The 9,246-nt window shown below is 48.2% G+C and overlaps 1 protein-coding gene across 3 annotated transcripts in view; it reads left to right on the plus strand.

The window, feature by feature from the left end:
• The first annotated feature begins 877 nt into the window (after positions 1-877).
• MAD2L2 (mitotic arrest deficient 2 like 2) overlaps positions 878-9,246 on the plus strand; it is a 41,736-nt gene continuing 33,367 nt past the window's right edge. For 2 of the 3 annotated variants that reach the window (XM_075603470.1, XM_075603471.1), the window contains exons 1-2: positions 888-979; positions 6,549-6,659. The gene's annotated coding sequence lies outside the window, so the exon portion shown is untranslated. Of the gene's footprint in view, positions 980-6,548; positions 6,660-9,246 lie in introns of all 3 variants that reach the window. The other variant, XM_075603473.1, reaches the window with a different exon arrangement.

Consider the following 9,246-nt stretch of genomic DNA (forward strand, 5'->3'; position numbering starts at 1 on the left):
AGTGATAGAGAGAAATGTTGAGTTGATTGGAAGAAGAGAATCAGGGGTGAATAACATATTAAATGAAATGTTCAAACTCTCCCTCTCTGTACTCACCACCAGTCCGCCACTAGAGCTGTGACATGGCACAGGCTGCTGGCAGCACAGTGTCTGGTCCCTTACCTGTCGCCAGTTTCTCGTCTCTGAGATTTGCTTCAGCTGCAAAGGGTATGAGAGTGAGAGTACAGAGAGGATGGGAGGGGTGGAGGAGAGGAGGAGCACAGGAGGGAGAGAAGGGAAAGGGGGTGCTTCCAAAAGCCCAACTGTGATCAGGTACAATAGGAAGGGAAGGAGATGAGGATGGAGGAGGGCAGTGAGGGGAAAGCATTAAGGGGACTTTAAGGCGGCACAGTGGCATGTTAATACATAAATTGGTGATGGGTCAAAGGAGCTTGATCTGGCATGAATGCTCACAAGATAAGGATGGCAAGCAGTGTTTTTTATGTATGTATATCTTTATTTATATAACTCCATCCAGGTACATAGCGCTTTCCAACACACGTGACAAAACATTATAACACAATGGGAATACGCGCTTCAGACATAAAACAATAGGAAAAGGAGTCCCTGCCCCAAAGAGCTTACAATCGAAGTGTGTATTGATTCTGGTAGAAAGTGGGTTGTGGATGTGGTTTAAGATGATATGAGCTTGTGAGTATGGAGACATGCCATAAATGCTTGGGATGTTCTCCATAAAGAAGGGTACATACTGTATGTGTTTGCAATGCCATGGAAGCAATGCGATACTGGAGTTAAAAATAATAATAAACCATTAGAGAATACAAGACAGGTGGCACTGGTACCCAGCTCGCTGCGCGCACCCGAGGCAGCGCTCATCCCCGCTGCTGATCCCTGGTGAAAAGAGAGAACCAGAGGCTGGAAACAAAGAGGAGAAAGGGAGATGCTGCAAAGAAAAGAAAGGGAAGGATCAAGCATTTCAGTGAGTAAGCAAGCGATCAGATCCCTCTCTTCTACCCATGAGATGAGAAGCTCTGTCTGTCTTCCATGCCTTGGTCTTCTTCCTTTCTTCGGTCTGTTCCCTAAGCTTCCAGTAATCACAGTGATGCTTTTGCATTGTTCCACACTGGGGTTTACTTACACAATACAAAAGAGCCATTCAAATGATGACCCCCACCCATGTCCAGTGCCAAAAGATACAAATGCACATCCCCAGAGGTGGTGATGGTTGGGGGTTGATCGGCACATCTGCCACAACATCTGGACAGTGACCTAGAGAGCCAGGTTCACTTCCCTCTGGGAATACCATTTTCCACTATAGGAGAACAAATAGGGCCTGGTTGGGAGCCCCAGGGTAATGGCAAGGTCAATTAACGCTTAAATTATGAGGCACAGGAAGAATGATGAAGCCAGTGGAGATACTAACCCAAGCTGTAATACTTGTGCCAATTGCTCCCTTTTTACGTTAACATTTAAATGGTATTTTCATTTGTATTTAATTCCTTCATTGCCAGATGGCGATTGTTCATAGACTATTATATGACACTACACATTTTATTACATTATCCTATATATTGAATTAAGTATAGCATGACATACTATTATATATGGGGCACTGAGAGGGGTTAACACGACAGATGGTAATTTGTTTTGTAACTAATATAAAAGGAATTGTTTACATATTATCTTTTGATTTTAAATAAGTCTCTCTACTTAATTTTCTTATTTATTTAAGCCTTTATTGTGTACTGTATACTATCCCACACCGGAACCTCCAACAGATAAACATATTTATATAGAACTTATGTGTTATGTGTTAAAGTTTCCCAGCTACAAAACTGGATAACATCTGGGTTAAACATGAATAGCATTTTTTGGGTGTGAACATAGCAGACGTGTGCCCTCGTCCTGCAGCAAGAAGACTTTAATAAATAACACCTGGCAGTCACTTCCAGTGGTATCCTTCATGGTCTGATTTGTACTCTAGGATGTGCTTGTCTGTGTAATCTCTGTTCTCTTTGTGGATAAGGTTCTCTGACGTTTAACATCCTATGTTGATGCACTGAACCCAACAAGGTGAGTATGGAAACAATAGACGCAACATCAAATATATCCCAGATGTGCGCGCACACAAGGTTCAAACAGCTTAATCAGAACGAGCATGTTTTGAGGAAGCTTGCCCCCCAAAATGAATGTAATCAATGATAACCTCGCTGCCCTTGAAGTACAGTAGGTGATCCCAGTGTCAGCTGTCCTTGTAACATTGGGCAAGTAGTTTTATCTCCCTGTGCCACAAGCACTAACATTGGATAGTAAGCTATAATTCTGCCAGCAAAATTCTATGTAAAGTGCTGCATACAATGTCAGTGATATATTATAGTGCAACATACTAGTAGTCGTACTGTAGTAACACACTGACAGTGTATCTTGTGTTAAGCTGTTTGTTTCTATTCTTTGTTCTGCCTCTATTTTTGTGCTATGGTTTTTTTATTCCTCTTACATTAAGGATTACAATGGCAACATGGGGACTGGAACTTAGGGTGCAGGAGGAGGGGGGGAGGGACAACTCTGCACATGCCATATGGGTTGGCACCTTATTAAGTATGTGGTCCCTCAGTGCCAGGTCGGATTGGCATGCCCCCGGTGAGGCCGCAGCCCTGGTGGACCCCTTCGGCAGGCATTAGAAGTCTGACATCCCCTTCCCCTGACTTATCTCTGCAGCTGTGCACACGCAAGCCATGCACTTTTAATGGAGGAGTGGGGAGGAGAGAACGTGGGAAATGGGCCGGCCCACAGCAGATTGTCCTGTGGGCCCTAGTGGGACCTTGCCCATCGGCCTCAGTAACTAACTATACTGCATGGGATCAGCCAACCCCGATTAAAAAATATATTAGCAAGCAAAATATTTCCCTCCTAGCTGACTCTGCTTGAGCCTTCCTGCATCATTGCCAGGGATAAGGGCAAGGGTCTTTATCATTCAGTTTAGTGGAGATGTCTTTATTGGCATGGGGGGTGGACATGAAGTCAAGGTCTGTGTGGTCAAGAGAGGGGTCTTCTGCATAGGATATACAGTTTATTGTGGAAATAAATAGATTTTGTTTATTTAGGAGTAGGACAATATTTCCTACAGTGTTACGTAATGTATAACATGTGGTGGACAATTGACTGGTATTCTTTCCAACCCTGAATATATAGATATAGTATATTACCATCCAGCAGGGCAGCAGAACAGCAAAGAAGAGGCAGCACTCAGAGGTAAGTATCCAAAAAAAGTGTATTAGAACAGACACATAAGACCGACGTTTCGATCCCACAGAGGGATCTTCTTCTTGGGGGTTTGCCACCAAGAAGAAGATCCCTCCGTTGCAGTGGTCTCCAAACTTTTCAGTACGAGGGACACATCGTATATTGTACACATTTTCGCGGGCCGAAGGATTTTTTTTTTTTACATTTTTATATATTTTATAAATGAATGAATACGTTTTTTATTTGGATCTTTTGGGGTAATCAACATGATATGATTCAGAACAAAAGAGAAATGTGACAACTACAAAGAAAGGATGCCGTGCTTACACCGGGAAATGATATATGAGCAAAAATATATATATATTTCAAGTTGCTGCGGGACGGATACAATCTTGTGGGGGAGGGGGGGGGCCTGATGTTACTTCAATTACTTTTTGAAGTGAAACTTCTTTAGTGGCACCTATTCTGATGGGGTAAAACGGGAGAGATGGGGGACAAATGTGAAACGGAAGTGACGTCACGGCTTCCCCCCCCCCCCGCATCTACTGTGACATGCGGCGGCGGCGATAGCCGCCGGCGCCGCTCCTAACAGCCGTTGTTACCCCCCACACGGCCACTGCCATGGGTATAGCAAGATGGCTGCCGCAGAGCATCCGGTGCTGCGGGTGTAATAAGATGGCGGAAGCCCCGCAAGTACTCCGGCTGAGAGAGGAGGAGGAGCCGCTGCTCAGCCTCTCTCCTCCCTCTTCCCTACCTCCGCTTCCCTGTGTCCCGCTGTCTAAAGGGCGCCGCTCTCCTCACACGGTCGCCCGCTGCGCCGCTCCTAACGGCCGCCGGTCCCAGCTGCCATGCCGCGCATGCGCAGTTGTGATGGCGCCGCTGACGGACGCCACACATGCGCAGAAGCGGCAGGCAGCGGCGCCATTCCCCACAAACGTGCACTGCCATGCCGCGCATGCGCTATTCCCCGCGCCCGCTGACATGCCGCGCATGCGGTAGTCATGGTGACGCTCACGGACGCCACATGCCTGCCTCCTGCTGCTAGCTCATCTCCGGGCCGGTCACCGACCCCCTGCCCGGCGTGATGTCTGTCGGACATGGAGACCCGCGCCCTGCTGGATATCTGGGGGGAGGCGGCAGGGATCCTGCCCAACCCGAGTCCCGGGATCCTGCTTCTCCCCCTGGACCCCCGTGCAGGGGAGGTGAGCAGGCGGAGGAGACCTAGGAGCTGAGGGGGGCCGAGCAGGAAGACGAGGAGTCGCCCCACCCTGGGGAAGAGGGGGGGCCCATGTCATCCCAGGAGGACTACAGGGAGGGCTCTTCCTGCTACACCGAGCACCCGATCAAGGTGGAGGAGGGGCCCAGTGTTGACATCCGTCATTCATATATACTCGTACTCTCCTCCTGTGTCACACACACGAGCACTCAGACACACACTGTCACACACACAAGCACTCAGACACACACAAGCACACACACAGACACGCGTGCTCTGTCACGCACGCACGCTCTGTCACGCGCGCGCGCTATGTCACGCGCGCGCGCTCTTAGTCACGCGCGTGCTCTCAGTCACGCGCGCGCTCTCAGTCACGCGCGCTCTCTCAGTCACGCGCGCGCTCTCAGTCACGCGCGCGCGCTCTCAGTCACGCGCGCGCTCTCAGTCACGCGCGCGCTTTCAGCCACCCGCGCGCTCTCAGCCACCAGCGCGCTCTCAGCCACGCGCGCACTCTCAGCCACGCGCACACTCTCAGTCACGCACACTCTCAGTCACGCACACTCTCAGTCACTCACACTCTCAGTCACGCACACTCTCAGTCACGCACACTCTGTCACGCACACTCTGTCACGCACACTCTCAGTCACGCACACTCTCAGTCACGCACACTCTCAGTCACGCACACTCTCAGTCACGCACACTCTGTCAGTCAGTCACACGCACATATGAGGAATTCACACTTAGCTATTTGCACTAATACAGGGGATGTGTGCCGAGCACGTGCATTCTAAGTCAAATTTATTTGCGTTTTGACAATGAAATTGTATTTTGATTTTTAATTAAAACATCACCAACACAAATACAATTTCTGTGACAAAAGTCAAAGAAGTTTCACTTACTATGCGCGTGCACCGCACACACAGCTTTTTTTTCTGTATTGTTCTGATGCTGTTTTTTCCTGTTACTAAATATTTAACCCCGTCAGCACTGAAGGGGTTAAAATACCTAACTGCCATTTCCTCTATAGGAAACAATGTTATTATTATTAAACAAAAATTATATTAAAAAAAAGAGGTTTACAAAAGTAGAAACCCAGGACACATTAAAAAAAATGATTAATAAAACAAATATTACTTACAAATAAATATTATAATGGTATTTTTCTAATAGCGTCCCCGATTACGCTGTATTGTTGATTTATTTCAGCTTTCTACCCTAACACAAACTCACAAGTGCAGCGAAATAACGCTTTGGTTTATATTAATAAATTGTTTAATTAAATGATCTAATCTAAATAAACAAGCAGTGTCTATGTTGACGCTTTTCTGCGGCCCCGCTGGCGCTGACCGCGCTCATGCTTGAGAGCGGTGACATCACCAGCTCTCCAAGCATGAGCGCCGGGTGTCCTGTGTATTTTGCAAGCGCGCGAGGGGGAGGGGGGCGTTGGGGGCATGTTGAGCGCGCTTCAAACTCTTTTTTTTTGTCGCCCCAAGCTTGGGAGAGCGTGCGTGCCCGCGCACGAGCGGGACAATTTAAATTGCAGGACCTAAACTCGCCAAGCGCTGCGCGATCAGCGCTAGCGTGGACGCAGCTTCAGAGTTTTAAGAGAGTCCAAACAGGGACAGCTAAAGACAGAGACAGTTGAATGATGGCGAGAGAATTGTTGGGACACCGGGTGTTTAACGCAAATCCGGGACGTATGGTCACCCTATATATATATATATATATATATATATATATATATATATATATATATATATATATATATATATATATATATATATATATATATATATATATATATATATATATATATATATATATATATATATATATATATATATATATATATATATATATATATATATGAGTATTTATATGATCATCATGGAGAAGAAAAAGGATGCAGAAACAAATAGATGAATATTTGCAAGATTGCTTTCCTGGGTCTAGGGGTGACACCTTAAAATTAGCAGTTATCTTGGAAGAAGAGATCAATGGACACAAATGCCCTCTCTCTGTGTGACTGACAGAGAAAAAAAGCAGGAATGTACCGTGTGTGACCATCTTTATTGCATGTACATCGCAGGGCCCAGGAGGATTCGTGCAGTGCACTAGGACCCAGTGAGAGCAGTTGTTGTGATGTCATCAGCCTGCGACGGGAAATGATTAGAAGAGCAAGAGCTGCACACAGGAGCAGGTAATCATGTCAGGGAACCTGGGTTTAGTTACAGGGATGGGAGATGTGCGGTTATATCTAATGTATTACAAAGGGGTAGGAATGAAGGCATAGGAGGGTAGGGCTCACTGTATGCAGAGAGAGAGGGAGGGGGTGGGACCGTGGCACTGCTCGCAGGGGATGCAAATCACATCAGCAGAAACCAGCAAAACACACACACACACACACACACACACACACACACACACACACACACACACACACACACACACACACACACACACACACACACACACACACACACACACACACACACACACACACACACACACTCTGACACACACACACACACACACACACACTCTCTCTGACACACACACACACACTCTGACACACACACACACTCTTGCTCTCGCACACTCTTGCTCTCTGTCATACACTCTTTTACTTTCTGTCTCACACTCGCTCTCTCGCCCTCTGTCTCGCACGCACTCACTCACACACACACTGTCTGACACGCACACGCTCTCTGTCACACCCCACACACACTCTCTCACTCCGTCAATCTCTCTGTCTCGCACGCATTCTCATACGCGAGCGTGCGCTCACCCACACACCCACATACACACACACACACACACACTCTGTCACATACATACCACACACACTCTTTGACAATCTCTCTGTTACTCTTTCTCTCTCTGTTACACTCTCTGACGCATGCAGCGAAGATGTTAAACTTGCCTTGAGATGGCATAGTGAAAGGGTGCAGGAAGCTATGGTGCTGGCATGCACTTACATTAGTTATTGGGGCAGTCCCACATGGAGGATACAAAACAAAATGGGGTCCCTTAGTCTGTGTCCATAGAGCCTCAGTCCGCGCTGACGCTGAGGCTCGCCTGCCTGGTCAGGAGCGATCCCATGGACTGGCAGGCGAGCCAGCGTGCGCGATCGGGGGGGTGGGGAGGGGGCGGGGAAGTGACGTCGCTGGGCCAATAGCCGAGACGCGTCGATGTCACGGCGCCGTGACGTTGACGCTGCTTTGCTGTGATTGGAGGTTTTCATTCAGCCGACAGCGCGCTGAGAAACAGGCTCTGCTGTCGGCTGAAAATCCAAACGCCTCAGCACGCCTGCGGACGCTCGCATGAGCCCCCTCTAAAGACATCCTCATTGAGGATGCAGGGGCTCAGCGCGGCTTACCCTGCTATGGACGTAGCCTTAGATTCAATTACCTGTAAAGTTACTCCCTTACCTATTTGTATCTTGTGAAAAAATGAATGTTTTTCTTTTCTCTGGGAATACTGGATTCAAGTATAGCAGCTACTTCTATTCAGTTTGACTAATTATGGCAAACGGAAAGCAAAGCTTAGTAATATTCCTTCGGCTTTAAAGGCAAGTCAGTTGTATTACCAAAAGACGTTAAATAAAGTTTGTAGAAACCTCTAAAGCTTTTGTTTACCATGAGAAAGTTAAAAGATTGTAACAATTTTTTACAAATACTGCTGCGTTTTTTTCCGTTCATTTACATGCAATCTATTAAACATCCTGCTGTCCTTATTTCACTTTCTTTATAGGCTGAAATGCCGATTTAAAGGAGCAATCCAAGCAATATCCTACATGTGTTTATTTTTTAATAAATCAGTTCTGTAGAATTAGATACTTACTACATTTTTTTTTAAATTCAACTTCTTATTGCCATTTTACTAAACGTTTATGTTTGTGATCATTTCTTGCAAATATTCCCAGCCGTTTGAGCTGCAAACTGTAACAATAGCAACACAAAGGATGGAGGCACACAGTTTTAGTTGCAAAAAAGGATTGCTGAGGCTTAACTCCATTATTGTTGCAGACCAGATTGCGTTTCGGGGACGCAGCCCCTTCCTCAGATAGTTGCCACCAGTGGTGGGATTCAACATTTTTAGCAACAGATTCTCTCTTACCAGGGGGGAGGGGGGAGGGGGAAGGGAGATGGGGGGGTAGAGAGAGAGAGCCGGGGGGTGGGGGGGGGGGGAGGGAGAGACAGACGGGGAGATGTTTTGTGTTTATGTTTTTTTTAAATGTTTTATTCTGTTCAATAGGACTGCATGTGGGGGGGGGGGGAGAGAGACCAGAGCCCCCTCACATCTCTCCCAGCCCCCCCACATCTCTCCAGTCCCCCCACATCTCTCCAGTCCCCCCACATCTCTCCCAGCCCCCCACATCTCTCCCAGCCCCCCCCCACATCTCTCCCAGCCCCCCCCCCACATCTCTCCCAGCCCCCCCCCCCACATCTCTCCCAGCCCCCCCACATCTCTCCCAGCCCCCCCCCCCACATCTCTCCCAGCCCCCCCCCACATCTCTCGCAGCCCCCCCCCCCCACATCTCTCCCAGCCCCCCCCCCCACATCTCTCCCAGGCCCCCCCCCCACATCTCTCCCAGCCCCCCCTACATCTCTCCCAGCCCCCCCCCACATCTCTCCCAGCCCCCCCCACATCTCTCCCAGCCCCCCCACATCTCTCCCAGCCCCCCCACATCTCTCCAGCCCCCCATCTCTCCCAGCCCCCCCACATCTCTCCCAGCCCCCCCACATCTCTCCCAGCCCCCCCACATCTCTCCCAGCCCCCCCCAC

Source organism: Ascaphus truei, chromosome 6 (assembly GCF_040206685.1).
Source record: "Ascaphus truei isolate aAscTru1 chromosome 6, aAscTru1.hap1, whole genome shotgun sequence".
Taxonomy (NCBI): domain Eukaryota; kingdom Metazoa; phylum Chordata; class Amphibia; order Anura; family Ascaphidae; genus Ascaphus; species Ascaphus truei.